This window comes from Hibiscus syriacus, unplaced genomic scaffold (assembly GCF_006381635.1).
Source record: "Hibiscus syriacus cultivar Baekdansim isolate YM2019G1 unplaced genomic scaffold, ASM638163v2 tig00117048_pilon, whole genome shotgun sequence".
In the NCBI taxonomy this organism is placed as follows: Eukaryota; Viridiplantae; Streptophyta; class Magnoliopsida; order Malvales; family Malvaceae; genus Hibiscus; species Hibiscus syriacus.
In genome coordinates this window covers 7310183-7331480 of record NW_024063538.1, presented here as the reverse complement: position 1 = coordinate 7331480, position 21298 = coordinate 7310183, and the positions used below count along the sequence as shown (strand labels likewise).

General features: G+C 33.0%; 1 pseudogene; it reads left to right on the top strand.

Annotated features, from left to right (window-relative positions):
- The first annotated feature begins 8157 nt into the window (after window positions 1–8157).
- On the top strand, window positions 8158–13013 carry LOC120197607 (annotated as a pseudogene).
- Window positions 13014–21298: the final 8285 nt, after the last annotated feature.

Genomic DNA, 21298 nt, shown 5'->3' with positions numbered 1-21298 from the left:
ACTTAGTGTTTAAAATAAGTTGAGCAATTTTAATTAGTTTTGGAAAATGCTTAAAAAAATAACACTTTTAATTGCATTCTTTGCTAATAGTTAGGGGGAGTTTATGATTCTTTGTGAAAAATTAATTATATGTTCAAATTATGTTTAAGGATTAAATTGATTGTTTGAACATAGTTAATCTTATTAATATGAGTTGCCAATACCACTAGAGCAAATTAATTTAGCATTTTGAGTGTTTAAATTACTTATTTTTTATTTTTCTGGAAGGAGGAATCGATACCCCCTTGAAGGGGAACCGATTCCCCCTTTGAATAGGAACCGATTCCCCCTGGAGGGAATCGATACCCCCCTCGAGTTCTAGATATTAAATGCCCAAATAACACTTTTCTCTCAAAACCCTTTGTCCTCTCTCACGCCGTACACTCCTCTCTATCTCTCAACTCTAAATTTTTTTGCCAAAATCATCAAAAACAAATCAAAATTTCATCATATTTGATCTCCTAAACCTGCTAGCATCATTAAAATCATGCAAACAACATCAAAATCTACTCAATCTTCAAATTTTCAAGGTAATTTTTTCTAAACTCACTATTTTTATTGATTTTGAACATAGAACTAGTTCTAGGGTGAAATAATGATCGAGCATTACATATATTTTGGTTTAGAATAAGAATCTACAACTAATTTCATCAAAAACACAAGATTTTTCAGATTTTTGAGATGTTTGAAATTCTTAAAAAATTGATGATTGTTTTGTTTTTCAAATTGTTGAGTTTTTTTGATTTATTTATGTTGCTTTTATGAAAAGAAATTATACAAATATTGTTTTTCAAACTCGTTTTCAAATTGCCCATTAGAATTGTTTTAGAGAACCTTGAAATATTGCGGACTCAATTGAGTTTTGGGATTGATTATATTGCATACATGTATTTGAAATTGTAGGTTACTCTTTCTTTTTCGATTTTCTTAAGTCATGTCTCACAAACGTTCTAGGCCATCCTCTAATCGATCAAACCAACCACCAAACTCACCTCCAAATCCTCCTCCTATCCAACAATTTCCTAATCCTAATCCCGGCAATCCAAATATGGCTATTCGTAATTTGTGCTTCAATGAACCAGGTCGTAAACAAAATCTCCACTTTAGGTATTCTCAATATTTTGAATCCTACAAAATTCAGGAAGAAAGAATCTCATCTCTCAAAGCTATGTTAGACATAAATTTTCGATATCTTCCTACCCTACAAGAGTGGAAATTTGATAAACTCTTCAAACTTGAACCAATAGTTTATCATCAGCTCGTTCGAATCTTCTATTCTAATGCCATTTACGTTCAAAACCAGGCTAAAACTGCATTAATAGGAATTCGATAATGACGCCTTAGATAATGACGCCTTAGAAAATGAAAAACAAACTGTAGGTTCTATTTATAAAAGAAGGGATAGTGCGAGTGTATTAGATCTTCATGATCGTTTCCATCATCTAATGATCTCTTGGTGGTTTCGACTATCCGGAGGCAGATACTCCACTCTTCGAGCTTTAGATCTTTGGTGGCTACATTGTGTCCAAAATAATCTTAAAATAAACCAACCTCAGATTATCTTATCTGAAATTGTCGAAACCGTAAACCTTGTTCCTAACAATAAACTCTGTTCATATCTAGTTTACGGTTGTATTCTGAGTAATCTGTTTTCTAAAGCCAAGCTAAGGGTTGGCCTTGATGCTGCTTTTCCACTCAAAAATCAAATCAATCTCTTTTCATTAACAAAATCGGGATGGAAAATAAATGAAGAAACTGGTCTATGGGTTTATACCAGTGAGCAACCTCCGGAAGCTGACGAAGCTGATGATGAGCCAGACCAGCATGCGGATCAAGAACAACAAGAAGATCAAATGCCTCCATATTTTCAATCTTTTATGGATACATTCAATTTCCGATATGCATCCATGGATTCGCGACTTACTTCCATAGAATCTAATTTATCCACTATAGGAGCTCAACAATTGGTAATTCTCTTAGAGATGCACGAGAATAATGCAACAATGAATGAACGTATTAATTCTCTCGCACATGATATGGCCGCAATGCGAGCTCATTTTCCTCCTCCCGATCCTCCTACGGATGCTTGATTCTTGCCGTGCTTTAGTTCTCTTAGATGGGACTAAGAACTTACTGTTTTAACATTTTGAATATTTTGGATGTTTGAATTTGATATGAATGTTGGATTTTTATGTTTTGGATTATTTGAACTTATCTATATATGTGGATTTGCTTAAATTTTTATTTTGTGCATCATTTACATCATGTTAGATATATGACCAATTTTACCATTTCAAATTCGTTTATGAATATTGATTATGAAACTAGTGACTAACTTCTTCTCTTGATTAAGATCTTAGCAGCTTAAACTTTAAATTTCTAATTCAAATGGCTAATGTTTTTCAAAACCTTGTTTAAAAATGTTTTAGAATCCTTTTGATTTAACAAAAAGGGGGAGAAGTGTTAAAGTAAGGGGAAGTAATTTCAAAACTTGATTTCAAAATTTATTATCAATTAGAAAATCTTAAAATTACTAAAATGTTTTGTTATATCAACAAGGGGGAGATTGTTGAAAACATTTTGATGTTTCGATATAACAAATTAAGTTAAATGAATTTTAAGATTTTACAAAAGATTTTCTAACTATATTCGATATAATTATTCGAATATAAAAAATTACTCCAAGTCTTTCAAAGTTCATTTTAATCCTTACTAAAGTGTAAAAAATATGTTTTAATCTTTTAAACAAATTTACAAAGTATTTCGAGCCTTAATCGAGCCAAAAAGCATTTCTTAATAAATCTCAAACCAAAATGGGTAGATTGCCCAGAGGGAACCAATTCCCCCCAGGGGGAACCGATTCCCCCTGAATGGTTTAGCTCCGAGAAATAACAGATTTCTCGGAGGGAACCAATTCCCCCCAGTGGGTACCGATTCCCCCATTGTGTAATAGTCAAAATATTTGAAATTTTACACTGCAGGAACCGATTCCCTATGGGGGGTACCGATTCCCCCATGCTCCAAGCAATTTTATTAATTGTTTTCACACTTAAACGACTATATTGACTCCACTAATCATTCCCAACGTTCAGAATCAATTGAAAGAGTATTTAAACAATCTTAGAAGTCATTGATCAATAACAAGAAACAATAATCAACAAGAATCAAGAGAGAATCAAAGAAAAAGCATCAAACCTCAAGTTTGAGCATTTTCAAGCTTATTTCATTCAATATTCATTTTTGCTTTCAAGAAAACTTATTGTGCTCAATTGTATTATTCTTGAGTGTTTTTTCTTTGTTCTAGAATTGTGCAAACATCTTGCCTTGTGAGGATTTTCTTGTAAGTTTGCAAAATTTGTATTGTTCTGTTTGAGAGAGAGTGTTCTCAAGAATTTGGGGTATAATTCTTGAGGGATTTGTAAGGTTACTCTTTGTCCTCAATAGAAAGACAAATTAGTGAATTTGTGGAAAATCCTTAGTGTGGATAGCTAAGGTAGTAGACGTAGACTTTGGTTGAGAAAGTCGAACCACTCTAAATCGCTGTGCAAATATTTTCAATTTTCTACAAAAGCTTCCACCGAAATTTTAATTGCCAATTCACCCCCTCTTGGCTATATTCGTCAATCGATTAACTCAACATAGGTCTAACAAACCTACCTTGATTTTGTGTTTAAAATAATTTTAGCACTTTTATGAGTAAAAGAAAAATGCATGTAAAAATGAAATTTTTAAATACCTTCTATGCTAATAGTTAGCGGGAGTTTATGAATTTTTATGAAAATTAATAATGTGTTCAATTTAGACTTAAGTTTGATTTGATTGATTGAACATAATTAATTTTTGTAATAAGAGTTGCATATACCACTAGAGTTGATAATTTTTGCATGCAGAGTGTTTAAGTACAAATTTTTACCATTTTGTGCACTTGGAATCGATACTACTCACATAGTATCGGTACTATTCTTGCTAGGTACCAATACTACTAGCCTAGTATCGATACTGCCCTCATCGAGTATCAACACTGTTCATACAATACTGATACTACTTGAATGGGTATCGATACCCAGGTATCGATACTACTCATAAAAGCCTTGAAGTATCGATACTCCTCGAGGAGTACTGATACTACTAGTTAATTTTAGGCTATTTAACTCTAAAAATATCATCATTATGCCAAAACCCCAAACACCAAACACTCCAACCATCCTCTTTCTCATTACCCAAATCTTCACTTTGCTCAAATCCAACGTTACAAAGTCGAAATTACATAAGTTCTTTAACTCCAAAACCTGCCAAGATCATTAATTCGTGCAATCAACAACACATTCCCTCTCAATCCTAAGTATCAAGGTAATTTTTCCTAAATCGCTATTTTATTGATTTTTGAACATAGGACTAGTTCTAGTTAGTTTTAGTTCAAATTAGTTAATGGGCATTTCGTAGATTATAGTTTTACACTAGAATGTACAACTAATTTTTCAAAACATCAAACTTTTTGAAAATTCCAAAAATAAATTGTTTTTGTTTTGATTATATATATATTATATATATATATATATATATTATTTTTCATAAAAATTATACATATTATAATTTTTTAACTTTGTTTTTCAAAATAGTTTTTCAATTTTGCCCATTAGACACTAGTTTTAGAGAACCTTGAAATTGAGGACTCATATTGAGTTTTGAGAATTAATTGTGTTGCATACATATGTTATTTTAATTGCAAGTACTCTTTTCTATTCTGATATCCCTAAACCACGTCTAAACAAGCTAGGTCTTCTTATAGTCATTTAACTCAACCACAAAACCCACCTCCAAATCCTAATCTGAATCCAAATCCAAATGAACCCTGAATGACTCTCCTAAATTCTTATTTTAATGAACCTAACCATAGAAACCTCTACACTACGTACGTTAACCATTTTGAGTCGTATAACATTAGGGATGAGCGTCTCCCATCTATAAAGGCTATGGAAGAAATGAACTTTAAGTATTTCCCAACCCTCAAAGCTTGGAAGTTTGACAACACCTTTAAAGTCAAACATGTTGTCTTCTAACAACTTGTTCATATTTTCTATTCAAATGTCGTATGTCTTCAAAATGAGTCCCAAACAGCAACCGAAAGTATTCGCTCCTATCTCTTGGGGCAATGCATCACTATAGATTCAGACTCTATAGCTCGAGCATTTGGATTAGATAATAGAGGGATAGATAATGAGAGTGATTTTGTACTCTCCCCATATAAAGTAAATAAGAGTGCTAGCGTCTTAGATTACCAAGAGTGTTTTCTTCACCTAATGATCTCTTGGTGGTTTAGACCCTCTGGTGGCAAATATACCACTTTTCAGAAGATTGACATATGGTGGATCCATTGCATTCAAAACAATAAGAAAATAAATCTCCCTCAGATTATCTTCGGAGAATTAGTAGAATCCGTCAACAACATACCTTCTAAACGTGTAGAATCTTTAGTTTACGGTTATCTCCTTAGTAACATGTTCATAAAAGCCGGTCTTAGGGTAGACCTTGATGTAGCCATCCCACTTAGTACACAAATCGACTTTACCTCTCTACGAAAATCGGGATGGAAAGTAGATAAAAACAGAATGAGTTCGATTAACAAGAAAACTCCGGTGCTAATTCATCACGAGCAGCTCCGACTCCGGCTCCAGATCAGAACTTGAAGATGTTTTACGGGATATCGACGATCCTGTAAATCAACCCGAAGATGTAAGCTAGGCAAGATAGTACAATGCCTCCATTTTCAGTCCTTTATGGAGACATTAGACTTAAGGTTCGCATCTTTGGATTCCACATCACCGCTCAATTTTCAGAGGTTCAAAGGGATAATCGAGCACGATACGATGTGATAGACGCTAGGCTTGATACATTCACTCGATATGTTGCTTCTCTTAGAGCACATCAATCTGATCACGACCCTCCTACGGATGACTGACCATCCTATCTTGCTAGTTTTTCTTAAGTTGATCTATGTTTTAAACTTAAAATTTGTTTAAACATTTTGATAAATTCTGGATTTGGTTGTTTGAATGATTTGAATATTTGTGTGTTTTTTAATGATTAATGATTTGGATGATTAGTATTTTGAATTAGAATTGAATTTTATGTTGATTTATTTAGTTTTACATTTATTCCTCATTATGCATCTTAGTAAATTATGACCAATCCCAATTACAAAAGTTGAATATTGATAATGTTGACTAACATTTCTCTTGGCTTTTATGTTCTTAGCAGCTATATATACATCTTTTGGCTATCTTGTTTATAATGTAAAGAGTCTTTTTTATTTAACAAAAAGGGAGAGAAATCTTAAAGTAAGGGGAGTAATTTTTCAAAAGAAAATCTTAAAATCTCTAAAATGTTTTGTTCTATCAAAAAGGGGGAGATTGTTGAAAACATTTTGATATTTCGATATAACAAATAAATGTGTAAATTAATTTTAAGATTTTATATTCGATTTAAATATTATATTCAAATATTACAAATATTACTCCAAGTTTTTAAATATCATTTTTTACTCCTTACTAAATGAAAAATTAAGATTAACACTAAAAATATTTTTAAAGTATTTTTTACAAAGTATTTCGAACTTGAATCGAGTCAAAAATGGATTTTCAAAGAGGAAGTATCGATACTGCTACAGTAGTATCGATACCACGCCTTATAGTAGTGTCGATACCATAAACACGGTACCGATACTACTTCTTTGATTTTGACTCCAAAATTTAGCAGAATGCCAAAATGATACCAATACCATGTTCGATATCGATACTGCTGTACATAGTATTATTGATACTCCTTGGACGATATCGGTACTACTATACATACTAGTATCGCTACTCCTTAAAGGGTATCGATATCGTTGGGTTGCAACGGTCGAAAAGTTTGAATTTATAACAGGTAGTATCGATACCCCATTAGTGGAGTATCGATACGAAGACGCTCCCAACAGCTATTTTGAGTGGAAAACACATCCCAACGGCTTCATTGACTCCCGCAACATCTCCAACGTTTAGAAATCATCTGAGGTGTATTTAAACAAGTTTTAGATCCATTGGTGATCAAGAATTGAGAAGAGAAACAAGAGAAAGCCTTAAACATCAAGTTTGAGAAAATCAAACCAACATTCTTTCAATATTCATTTTGCTTTCCAAAAACACAATTTGTGCTCATTTGTATTTATTTCTTGAGTGTTCTTCTTTGTTTTGAATTGTGCAAACAATTTTTCCATGTGAGGTTTTCTTTAAGTTTGCAAATTTGTAATTTTCTCTTTGAGAGAGAGTGTCTCAAGAATTTAGGATATAATTCTTGAGGCAGTTTTAAGGTTACTCTTTGTCATCAAAAGAAAGATAAATTAGTGAATTTGTGGAAAATCCTTAGTGTAGATAACTAAGGTAGTGGACGTAGACTTTGGTTGAGAAAGTCGAACCACTCTAAATCACTGTGTAAATATTTTTTATTTTTTGTCAAGCTTCCACCAAAATTTTAATTGTCATTTTACCCCCTCTTAGTTAATTCATCCGATTGATGGACTCAACATCAACAATAAATTAGAATTCCAACATAAATAAGTGGCTATTCAAGTATTTACCCAAAAATTACATATTCCATATAATTATTAAAAAATCGCAAATGATTGAAGTTTATCTTCACCTCTTCACTGCATCATGGTTCTTATGGCGCCGAGCAGAAATGAGGATTTTCTGTTTCATAATGTTCCCTCGGCTCCCGACCCTCCAGTCTACGCGGTAATGCCTCTTTATAATCTTTCAATACATTCCTGCAATTTCTTACTAATTGTTTAACTCAATGTGACTGTAGACATTAATTTTTGTTCATAATAATAATTATAATCATTATTAATATAATATATTATTATTATTATTTATTATTAAATATATATAATATTACAAATTACATCAGAGGCCCAATTCAGTACAGGCCCGATCAGCTAGCCTAATAGAACCCTAAACCCAACTAGGGTTTCACACTTCTCAACTCCAGCCGCCGCTCCAAGCTTCCAGACGCCTCAGCCTTTGATGCCAAGTGCTCCAAACGACGCTGCCGACACCTCCAATGCCAGGTGTTTCAACCATGGCGCCACCGCCTCTGACGAAGGCTCCAGAAGCCAGCTGCTCTTCCACACATCAAAATTTAAGGTGAGTCACCACCATGTTTGGTGACTCACCAAAACCCCTCTTTGGGACCGGTCCGAAAAGGACACCGGAGTGGCGATAAAGCCTCGGTTCACCTGCAAACAAGAAACCAGCGAGCAAGAACGGAGAAAACCACGACAACAACCCGAAAGCAAGCCAAAACACAACAACCACAACGCAAAAATACACAAAATAGAAAGAAAAAGAAAGAGAGAAAGATTTATCGAAGAGATTGCTATCATCGAAGCCTCCCTACGCCGTTGAAAAAATCAAAATATCGAAGGTAACAAGCTTAGATCTAGGCCGGGTTAAGGGGTTTTAGGCTAAACGGTGTTCGATTTCGGCTTTAGGGTGGTTAGGATTTTATTTTGGTATATTATGGGATTTTTCGGCCACCGTGAACAGTGGCCGGCGGTGGGGTTGGCGGCGGCGTGTGCCTACTGGCCGATGTCTGGTTTCCCTCCGGTGAGGGAAACCTAGAGAGAAGCGAGAGAAAATTTTTCTCTCATTTGAGAGAGAGAAGAGAGAAAGAAAAATGAGAGAGCTGGCCCTTCGGGCCAGCCGTTTCGGGTATAAACACCCCTTCCCAAACGACGCCGTTTTGAGAGGGGTATGTATGTAATTTCACGCATGGCCAAACTCTTTCCGCAGCCATCCGAGTTTTGTAATCCTTACATTATATTCACTAAAGCAAATTTTAGATCTTCTTAAATCGGTATTCGAATTTTATATATATATATTTTAGTCCTTAATCGTAATTATAAATATTTTAGGTAAATTACTGATTTAATCCTTTAATTTTAATAATTAATTTTTTAATCCCAAATGCATGTTTTTAATTTATTTTAATTTGATATATGAATTTTATATAATTTTAGTTTAGTCACTAAATTAATAAATAAGGAGAATAGCATGTTTAGTCACTCATATTTTAAATAATTAAATAATTAATTAGGTATTTAATTTTATTACGTTATAATTTAGTCACTAATTTTAATTGTAAGTTTTTATTATTTTTTATATTTAGTTTTAATTTTATTTATTTTACTCATTATTTATTTATATTTTAATTTTATATGTTTAAATTATTATTTTCATAATTATTTTATTATTGTCATCTTAGTCATGTAAATATATACTTATATTCTTTTAAATAATAATGTTTATTTATTTTCAATATCAAAGAAAATGACAGTCTTAATACAACTGGATGTCATATTCTGTTATTTTAAATAATTAAACATTATAAAAATTATAATTTAGTTTTATTTAAATTATTACATTTTTAATATTTATTTTTATTTATTAATATCGAAGAAAAGAGCTATCTTAAGGCACCTAGAAGTCCTTTTTTGATATTTCTAAATAAATAAATATTTTATTTACATTTGAATAGATTTTCTTAAAAATTATAGCAATAAATTTGAAATAACAGAATTATAAATTAAATATATTCGAATCCTTAAATTCTATTATTAGAGACAATTTATAATTAAAAAGTACCAATTTTGGGCGTTGTAGGGGTATTAATCCTTCCCTAAACGTAACCGACCACAAATCCCCTTTTATTATTAAAAAGAACGAATTTTTGGTTATAAACGCATATCAGTTCATTTTTTAATCGATGTTTTCTTAAAACTCTTTTAAAAGATAATTTTTAGGTATTCGACCTACCTAACCCAAAAGGCCGATGGCGACTCCCAAATTATTTTAAAAACCATTTATTCATATCACTTTTCCCGCCTAGTAAAAATTTCGTGTCCGGGCGAAAAACGGTTACGACAGTGACCTTTCCCTGTTCTTCAAAGTAGAACCAAGTTTGAGTTCTTTCACTGCTTTGGATTACTTTCCCATGCTTTCAACTGATAAGTTTCAATACTTCAACTGGGCTTTTGACCACTGCGCTTAATTCTTAATCTCTCTGTGTTTATCTATTTTCATGAATTTATGTCGAAATCGATTCTTCAAGGGTTATGAATTTGAGCAAAATAATGGCAATAAATTATAAATCAAAAGAAAAACATAATAATGATTTAAATTCTATTTAGAAATTAAGTTGGATTTTTGTTAATTATACTAACTGAAGATTACTTGAGTCATTTGGGAGACATTGAGTTTTGATATATATATTATGGCTTAAATACATTAAATCTTGTGACTTGTGATGTTCCATTTTGCTCTGATATTGCTTTAGTTATTTTTTCGCTTACAAATTTCTAACAATAAATACAGGAGATTTTATGTTTGCGATGTCTTGTCGCATAGTGCTATTTTCGGATTGGATCAAACATAATTCGAGTCACTATCTTTAACAACGAATATTTTGATAAATTAGTTGTTAATATTGTATATTTCTACTCCTTCCTTTTATTTTACTTCCCTTTCTTTGTTGCTTCTAGGATTAAGATGTTCCGTTTCTTTATAATGCTTTTATCTTGCATGAAAAAGACAACAGTAGCTTACAACAAGGACCCTTGCCTCAACAAGCTGCATTGCATCTGGGTATTGGTGTTTATCGAACAGAGGTGAGCTTTTGTTACTTCTGCCAATTTAATGATATTTCTCATCCAAATTGACCACTGCAAGTATAATTCCAGATAGATACTTATCATATCGAGTTGCTATACTTATCCATGCATTTCAAGATTTTTGGCATGCTTCCAGAGAACGTCGATTTCCATCATGTGTTATTGTCTTTGCGCTCCAATCGTTAGGCTCGTTCCTATCACCAGCTTCTCACTGGTAAGATGAATCCGTGATATGGTTGCAAGGTTGGATCTTTCGGGTATATTATTAAGTCGAATAAGCATCCTGCCTTAGGCTGTTCATGACAGGTGGGAAACTGCTATAACCATGGATTAATGTTAGTAGATAATAAAGTTCATGAGCATTTCTATATATGGCATTGCTCGTTCCTCTCCGGTGGAAATAAATTTCTGGATGGGATTTGTTTGTTGTATGACAGGAGGGAAAATGTCATACGTTAAACGTCATTAGACGAGTGGAGCAGACTCTAGCTAATGATCTGTTAGTGTTTTACTCTTGTTTTCGCTGTTGTAACTTTGCTCAAGTCAGGACTCGTGACTGAATAATTTATCTGATGTTCAGGTTAGCTGACAAGGAGTATCTTCCTATAGCAGGATTGCCAGAATTTAACAAATTAAGTGCTGAGCTAATATTTAGCTCAGGCAGGTAAAGGAATACTAGCCTGGTTTGAAGTTCACTAGAACAATTTTCAGTTTATTTGAACTCTGATTTTAGCTGAAGTTGTTTTTTTGTTGTTGGCTATATATATGTTGTTCGGAAAAGCTCTGCCATCGAGGAAAGTATAGTGACTACCGTTCAATGTGTGTCTGGTTGTGGCTCACTGAGGCTTGGGGCTGAATTTTTAGCAAAACATTACCACCAAGTAAATGATATCGTGTCATATTTGTTTAATCATTATTATTAGACTGTCTAACCTCGCTGCCCACCTTCTTTTGCAGCATGTGGTTACCTCCCTGACCCAACATATGGAAATCATCCAAATCTGTTATCTGCAGCAGGGCTAACTCTGAAGACTTACCGTTATCATGACCCGAAAACACATGGACTAGATTTTCAAGGTCTACTTCATTTTGAACATCTTCTATTCGTCAAAGCTTATTATGTGTCTGAATTCGGGTCCTGATTACTTCATTGTTCTCATGGATTTAGATAATTCATCTTGGTGTTGATAGGCCTTATGGAAGATCTTGGCTCGGCCTTAACCGGATTCATTGTGCTTTTCCACGCAAGAGGTCATAATCCTACCGGTGTTGATCCAACTTGTGAACAGTGGGAACAGATCAGGCGGTTAGTTAGACTGAGAGGCTTATTCCCTTTCTTTGACTGTGCTTATCAGGTAACAAGGTTTTAAAAATATGTGGCTCAATCGTATTCGAAAAACATGGGACTCTATGGGGAACGCATCAGGTCGCTTAGCATTGTAAGATACTTTGGCTAAACTCCTAATAGTTAACATCTATCTCCAAAATTGACCACGATCCACGCGCATGGTCACATCTCCATGTTTAGGTATGCAAAACAGCAGATGTGGCAATGCGGGTCGAGAGCCATCTCAGACTGATCATAAGACCCTTTTATTCTAACCCGCCCATTCATGGTGCAGCCATTGTTACTGTCATTCTAAAGGATAGGTAGTAGTACATTGAATTCTTTTTCTAGTAGCATTATGAACAACTGTTGTGATTATTAGAAACTATGATCCATAGTCATCTTCAGTCTATCAGGTGTTTTGGAACATTCCGATCTCGTTAATTCTTTACATATTGTAGGGAGTTGTACGAAGAATGGACTACCGAATTGAAGGCAATGAGTGATCGATTTGTCCGAGTACGCCGTCAACTCTACAATGCTTTATGCAAAAGAGGTGTATTCCCTTTATGTAGTTTATAAATCCATCTCTAAGCTCCATTGCTGATTCGACACATATCTTGTTCTTTTTTCAGACAGGGACTCCGGGTGACTGGAGCCATATTATAAAGCAGGTCGGAATGTAAACGTACAATGGATTGAACGAGGATCAAATTGACTTTCTGGTCGAAGAACACCATATCTTCATGTCATCTGATGGGTAAAAAATCTCAATATACTCCTTTAGCGTGTTCGCTATAATCTTCATGAATTGGTTCCGTCGTAAATGATGAGAATGATGAACTTTGTTTCAGGTGGATTAGCTTTGGGGTCCTAAGTTCAAAGGCAGTTCCATATCTTGCAGATGCTATTCATGATGCAGTTGGTCGTGGACTTTAGCCTAGACTTCATCAGTTGGCTGCATTTTATTCTTTTATTCTCCGTGCATCTTATGTCTGTTTTATGCAACTACAATTGCGATTATAAATTGTAATAATGGATTTGCTAAAAGTTTATGTTATCCGTTTTTTTTATAGAAATTATTATTCAGATTTTGTTCGAAATCTGTACGATTTTTTTTCCAACAACGATGCATTCATTTAATAAAAATAAACACAGATAAAATTACAAGAGTCCAAAGGAACATGTCAAAGGCCCAAACCAAACAAAAAAATAATATATTAAATTTTTTTAAAAATATTTTAAAATCCAAAAATATAATATACAAAATTTCTCATTTTTTAATCTTAAATTTGTTGGACAAATATGTTTTTTTTGTTTGGTTTGGGCCTTTGACATAAAGTTGGACATAAGGAGTTCGTGGATCCTTCGGCTGTAGGTTGGTTTGGTTTATTATGATTGGAGTTTGAAGTTTGTTTATGTGCGTCGAGTTTGAGAAGGGAATATGACAACACCGATAATTAAGGTATGTAAAAACAATATTTTAAAATTTAAAACTTAATTTATAATAAAATTATTATAATTTGAAGATATATGATATAATTAAGTACTTAAAGTATATATTTTTCATTTAAGTACCTAAAGTATGTTTTAGTCAAAGTAAATATTTAAACTTGTCTTTTGATTAGAATAGATACCTAAAACATTTTTTAGTGAACATATGCACTTAAAGTATTCCATCTTTTTTCAACTAGTACTTATAAAATATTCTTTTTTATTAATATGGGATATGTAAAATGTAATATCTATTGAAAAACAAACTCTCAATCTTTTACCATTGTACGCTCGGACCCTGGCATCTATAGTGCTCAAACCCGAGTCCTTAAGGAATAAAAATAATTCTTTTACCAAGGAGGCAACTTGGTTCGCGTACTTAAAATATTCTCTAATTAATATCACATGCAAACTTTTTTAGAACTTAAATAAAAATAAATATTTTTTCTACTTATTTTAACCAAAAAATGTTTTAGATACATATTTTGACAAAAGATAAGTTTAGATACCATTTTGACCAAAAACTATTTTAAATATTTAAATGAAAAAAATAGTATACTTTGGAAACTTATTGGATTTTTATTTAAAAAAACCCCCAAAAATTCAATTATTAGGAAAATAACCCCAAACAACATTAATTGGACCCCCAAATTACCCAAGTAAGACTACCCCCGAGACACGTCCAACTTGAAACTTGAAAGCACTTTTTAGATAGCTCAATTTAATATTTCTATAAATGACATCGCGTTTTGCATAACGCGAGGTCCCCGAGATTTTGAAGCATCGTATTTAATTATCGCATGTTTTGAAAGGACCTCGTGGTATGTGTAATGCAAGGTTCGTATTGTAATAATAAAAATATCAAACTATTTTATGAATTAGGTTAAATTAATCATTATATTTTTATTGTATTGTAAAGTATATAAGAAAAACCTTAATTGTAAAGTATAAAGTTGATTTATGGTTCAAAAAACAAGAATCATAACAAGTACAAAGGTTGTTCTCCGGTTACCAAATTTGGTCGATTGAAGTACGTCGACAATTGTTATCACAATTTTAGTCTTCGATTAATTCTAGAAAGGCTATATTGTTACGAGTCCACGACTTTAAGCTTACAAACACATTAATCTCTCAACGAATAATTCTAATTTTATTTTCTTAGAATTGGCGAGATCGAGAGCTTTCATGATTCAAAGTCCTTCATCTTGTAATTCACCCCCAGAACAAATTAAAATAATGCCATAGACATATATGGCCTTGGTATTACCATTATAGGTTGTTATCTTCAAACAATGCAAACCAAACTCCAAATTTCTTCCACTAAAATAATCATACATGCCTCCTCTATATAACGCTTTGTGATTATTAATAGCTTTACATCTTTAATCAAAACTTATCTCGTTTTGAGTCCACGAAATGACGTAAATATTCTTTATTGAAACATTTTGATAGATGTAACTATGATTCGAAGCTTTATAAAAAGTCTTGCAACTCAACCACTTATTGATGAAATCGACAATAGAATTAGACGCCACCACATGCATAAGAATTTTTTATAACACTTTTTTTGGGAATAATTCCAAATTACTACAAATTTTTTTTCCATTATTTTGAAATATGTCGAGAAAACCCTACATATGGTAAGAATCTTTGCACCTTTTCTGAAGTAATGAATCAATGGACCTCGCATTATAAAAGACGCGAGGTATGTTGAAACAACATGACTTTTAATTCGAATAAAATCTACCTTGTCAAGATGACCTCAAGGTCTACAAAATGCGAGGTTGTCTTTTCTTGGGATCTCGCTTCCTACAGAACACGATGTTCGTTCATTTTCAGGCAACAATTCACTTGTTCATATGCATATTCGAGGCTTTTTTTGGGTTGTAAATTATAAATTTTTTGTATCTTTCAGTTGAGTTTAATATCGGTACATACGAGACATTATAAGTGGGGTAAAAACCGTGTTAAAAAATGATTGCAAATCTTGGTTTGTGCATGAAGAACAAGCTAAAATGACTTGATAGACATGTTCGTGGAGTATTTCCAGGAAGTTAATCGAATTTTTTGTATTTTGTGAACTTAGAGGCTCAATATTGCAACTTATGTTTCAATTGAAACTGATATTGACGTAACGAGACGTTGTAAGTGGGGTAAAAATCGCCTTGAAAATAGTTCCAAACCAAAAGGAATTAAAACTAACGAACATATTTTGTAAATAACTTGCAACAATTTGGCGTAAACAACTCTAAAAAAATATATTGAGTTGTTGATGTACTTATCAGTGCATATCTTAACACGATATTACTATCGAGAAGAAATATATGATGCCACTACAAAATGATGCCTTGTATAAACGTATACCAACACGCTAAAGAAATCAAGATCACAAGTGAGAAAAACTTCATATTAGACTTGTGTTCTTGGTATCTTCGGTACAAAATGCAAGGAAAAATCTTAGTAGACAAATACTAACACACTAGAGAAACTCAAAGGATGTTCACTTGATTCTAATTAATGGAACAATATTTTTGTATATAATCCCAAGAGAAAAGAGGATGCCACTAGAAGGGGATGCCTTTTATAAACAAGAAGTTTTTCAAGAAGAGATAAATATGAAGTACTAATAAGGTTTCAGACAAGGTTATGTTTGATGGAACAAGAGGAAATTAAATAGGTAAAAACCTCGAGCCGTTTTGCCCATATTCTTCTGGACTTGACATGGTAAAGAACTCGTGCCTTGTATAACGTGATCTCTATCACATCAAATCAATGACATATGTTGGTTGCTTCCACGTCAGGAATCTCTGTGGAACTTGCGTCCTACATAACGCGTGGTCTTTGCCATGTCACATCAATCAAGAATATCTGCAGACCCATGTCCATACCACGTGACGTCAAGAATCTCTATAGATCTCATTTATTGAAGAACACGACTTCCATTCGTATCCTTATTTCAAGCAAGTGAAAGCAAAAAAAAAAAAACAAAACAAACCATACAGAAGTGAATGAAAACATACCATAGAAGGCAACGACAAGGCAAATTATCGACAACTGTTTTAATCATAAGTTTATGTGGAATTTCTTGATTATTACATAGTTTGAAGTTATTATAATTTCTCTAATGTTCGTTATTCTCTTTGCATGATTGTAGATATTTTCAAAATATGTCAATAAGAGGAAGTATTATTACTTTGGTATATTATAATGACGAAATGATCCCTGATGAAACTCATGACGTTGTCTTTTAGTCTGTACATTCTATAATGATAACGTTGCCAAGGAAATTAACATATAAGAAGTTGATGAATGAAATGAAAAACAATGTTCCACATGTCCGTTAAAAAAACTTGAACCATTGAAGTATCGACTATTGTGATGTGAATATGATGGTCGATTCCCACTTTCAGTATTCATTAGGAGGCCTTGTAACTGTTGGGCGAGAGGAAGAAAAGCGTGAAGCGAAGAAAATTGGGTATTTAGAAAATGAATAGGGATTGAGCTAGGGATTATAGATGGAGAATTGGGAGAGACTGGGACACGTAAGGAGCATATGTTTATTAAAACAAAAGCTAATGGTGGATTAGAAAACAGGCCTGAGGAAAGCATAAGCCCAGCAGAATAAAAGCTTCCATAAATTGTTGCAATCGTTAGCCAGCTGTCATCCAATCGATACTATGTGAACAAATGAAACGATGTATTAGGTTTTTGATTTGAATTAATGAAATATGAGCTTCTTTGAATTCCTTTCTTCTCTTCTTTAATCTTTATTTTCTCTATTTTCTTTGATTATTTTTCTTCTCCCATAGGGATATTACAAATTGGTATCCGGTGCCTTCATTCGTGGCAGTTGCCGATCGGGTATGCCAAAGAAGAATCAATCAATAGATGAATCTATTGAGATCTCAGCAATACATAAACAACTAGAGGATCTAACGAAGTTGGTGAAATAGACAACCGAAGAAACAAATCCTCGTAAGTGGTGGGAAGCCCAAGATAATAGAATCATCAGCTTGGAGTCTCGAATGAATACTAACCAGGGATATATTGAGCAGATCCTAAGTATTCTGATAGAAAGAAACGAAGGACAAAAATATAGTAGTCCAGACACAGACCAAGAAAGAACACCTGAACCCTCTAAAACTACTGGGGAAAACAGTCACTATGACTGTGATAAATGAAAAATCACATTTTTCATATCAACCTAATGAATTGAGGATCCTTAAATCAAAACCAGATCAGTTTATAAAGGACCAACAATATCATATAGCAGAAATGCAGATGGAAGAGACCAAAGCAATAAAATTTTCTCATGGGGAATACATAGAGGAAAGACTGTTGAGTCTATCAATCGGATGAATTAGCCAAGATGGGGTGAATTGAAAATTAAAAATTTGGTGGAAGCTTTGACAAAAATTAGAAATAATTTGCACAACGATTTAGAGTGGTTCGACTTTCTCAACCAAAGTCTACATCCACTACCTTAGCCATCCACTACCTTAGCTATACACACTAAGGATTTTCCACAAATTCACTAATTTGTCTTTCTTTTTAGGACAAAGAGTAGCCTTACAACTCCCTCAAGAATTATACCCCAAATTCTTGTGACACTCTCTTCTCAAAGAGAAAATTAAAAACTTTGCAAACTTACAGGAAAAAAAACCCCACAAGGTAAGATGTTTGCACAATTATAGAACAAAGAAAGAACACTCAAGAATAAATACAATTGAGCACAAATTGTGTTCTTGAAAGAAAAATGAATATTGAATGGATGTTGGCTTAAATTGCTTAAACTTGATGTTTAAGGCTTTCTTTCTTGTTTCTTTTCTCAATTCTTAATCACCAATGGCTTTAAGACTTGTTTAAATACAATTTAGATCAATTCTAGACGTTGGGAATCATAGTGGAGTCAATAGAGCCGTTGTAGTGTGAAATCCACTTGAAAAGTCTGCTAGGAGTGTATGGGTATTGGTACTCCTTCATAGGCGTAACGGTACTACCTGTTATAAATTCAAATATTTCGACCGTTGCAATCCAACGGTATCGATACTGGTCAGGGAGTATCGATACTACTTTGTAGTGTAGTATCGATACCATCCAAGGAGTATCGATACTACTATGTAAAGTAGTATCGATACCGATCATGGTATCAGTACCCAAATTGCATTCTGTTAAAACTCAGAGTCAAAACCAAAGGGGTAGTATCGGTACCATTGACCATGGTATCAGTACTACTATGTAGAATGGTATTGATACCGTGTAGGGTGTCAGTACCCGTTTTTGCTTCGATGTTTGGGGGTACGATACTGTTAAGACAGTATCGGTATTACCCTATTGAAAGCTTAATTTTGACTCAATTATGGTTCGAAATACTTTGTAAAAATTGTTTCAAAAATATTGTAAGTGTAAATCTCAATTTTTCATTTAGTTAGGAGTAAAAATTGATATTTAAAGACTTGGAGTAATATTTGTAATTTTTGAATAATTGAATCGAATATAAAATTTGAATCGAATATAAAATCTTAAAATTCATTAACATATTTATTTGTTATATCAAAATATCAAAATGTTTTCAACAATCTCCCCCTTTTTGATATAACAAATCATTTTAGAAATTTTAAGATTTTCTTTTGAAAAATCACTTTTGAATTTGAAAAATCACTTTGAAAAATTACTCCCACTTACTATAAGATTTCTCCCCCTTTTTGTTTAATCAAAAAAACTCTATATGTTCTAAACAAGATAGCCAATTGATATATATAAATATAGCTGCTAAGATCAAGCCAAGAGAAATATTAGTCATTAGTCCACATAATCAATATTTATAATAAATATGCAATAGGGATTGGTCATAATATTTCTAATATGTATAAGTGCACGAACTAATGAAATAAAACATTCAATTAATTTTAAAAATACTAATCATTCAAAATCAAACGTCCAAAACACATAAACATCAAAACAACCTAATATCCAAAACACATAAATCCATCAAAATATTTAAACAATGTCAGGTTGAAAACATAGATCAACTAAAAGAAAACTAGCAAGAGTGGTCAATCATCCATAGGAGGATCGAGAGGAGATAGATGTGCTCGTATCGCAACCACATCTCATACAAGATCATCAATCTAGCGTTGAATGCTTGATTTTCCCGTTGTTGCTCTAGATGTTGAGTAGTGAGTTGTGACTCAAGGGACGTAAACCCCAAGTCGAATGTCTCCATAAATGATAAAAAATATTAAGGCATCGGACACTCTTGCCTGGCTGGCTCGTCATTGTGCTGGTTTACGGGATCGTCGACATCCAATAAGAGATCTTCAAGCTCTTAAGCTGGAGCCGGAGCAACTCATGAAGAGCTAGCACCGGGAGTTTTCTTCGTTGAGCGAATCCAAGTGTCATTGTCTCCAGTACATCCTGATTTTCATAAAGATTTGAGATAATTTCGGTGGTAAAAAGGATGGATATGTCTACCTTTAGATCGGCTTTGATGAACATGTTACTTAGTAGACAACCATAAACTAAGGTTTCAACTCATTTTGAAGGAAGTTGTTTACGCTTTCTGCAAGTTTCCCAAAGATAATTTGAGGGAGTTTTATTTTCTTAATATGTTGGATACAATAGATCCACCATAAGTCAATAACTCTAAACCTAGAGAATTTACCTCTGGATGGTCTAAACTATCAAGAGATCATGAAGTAAAGGAAACACTCTTGATAGTATAGAACACTTGTGCTCTTATTGGCTTTATAAGGGAATATTACTAAATCTTTCTCATTATCTAACCCTTGATTATCTAATCCACAGGCTGAAACTATGTAATTCGAGTCTATGTTAATGTACTGGCCCAAGATATAAGACTGAATACTTTCAGTAGCGGATTGGGACTCGTTTTGTATGCAAACAGCATTGGAATAGGTTATCAAACTTCCACGCTTTAAGGGTAGGGAGGTAATTGAATTTCATCTATACCATGGATTCTAATGATGGGATACACTTTTCCCTAATGTTGTATGACTCAAAATGGTTAAAGTACCTAGAGTAGAGACCTCTACGATTAGGTTCATTAAAGCAAGAGTTAAGGATAGTCATTTTGGGTCTATTAGGGATAGGATTTGGAGGTGGAATAGGAGGTGGGTTTTATGGTTGGTTTGATCAACTAGATGAGGACCTAGGACGTTTATGATGAGACATGGTTTAAATCATAATATGATGGGATACCTGCAATTAAACAACATATGTATGCAACAGTTAATTCCAAAACTTAATATGAGTCCTCAAATTCAAGGTTCTCTAAAAAACTAGTGTCTAATGGGCAAAATTGAAAATTATTTTGAAAACTAAGTTTGAAAAATAATAATATGTATAGTTTTAATGAAAACAATGTAATTAAATAAAAAAGAACAATTAAATCAAAACAAATTTTTTTAAAATTTTAAAACTTAAAAAAATAAAAAAAAAATTATGTTTTTGATGAAATTAGTTGTAGATTCTAGTGTAAAACTATAATCTACTAAATGCCATATCACTAATTTGAACTAGAACTAGAACTAACTAAAACTAGTCCTATGTTCAAAAATCAATAAAATAGTGTTTTAGAAAAATTTACCTTGAAATATCGGATTGAAATTGATGTGTTGTTGTTTGCACGAGATTAATGATACTTACAGGATTTGAAGTTGAAGAATGAAGGAATTCCGACTAGAAATCGTTGATTCTGAGCAATGTGG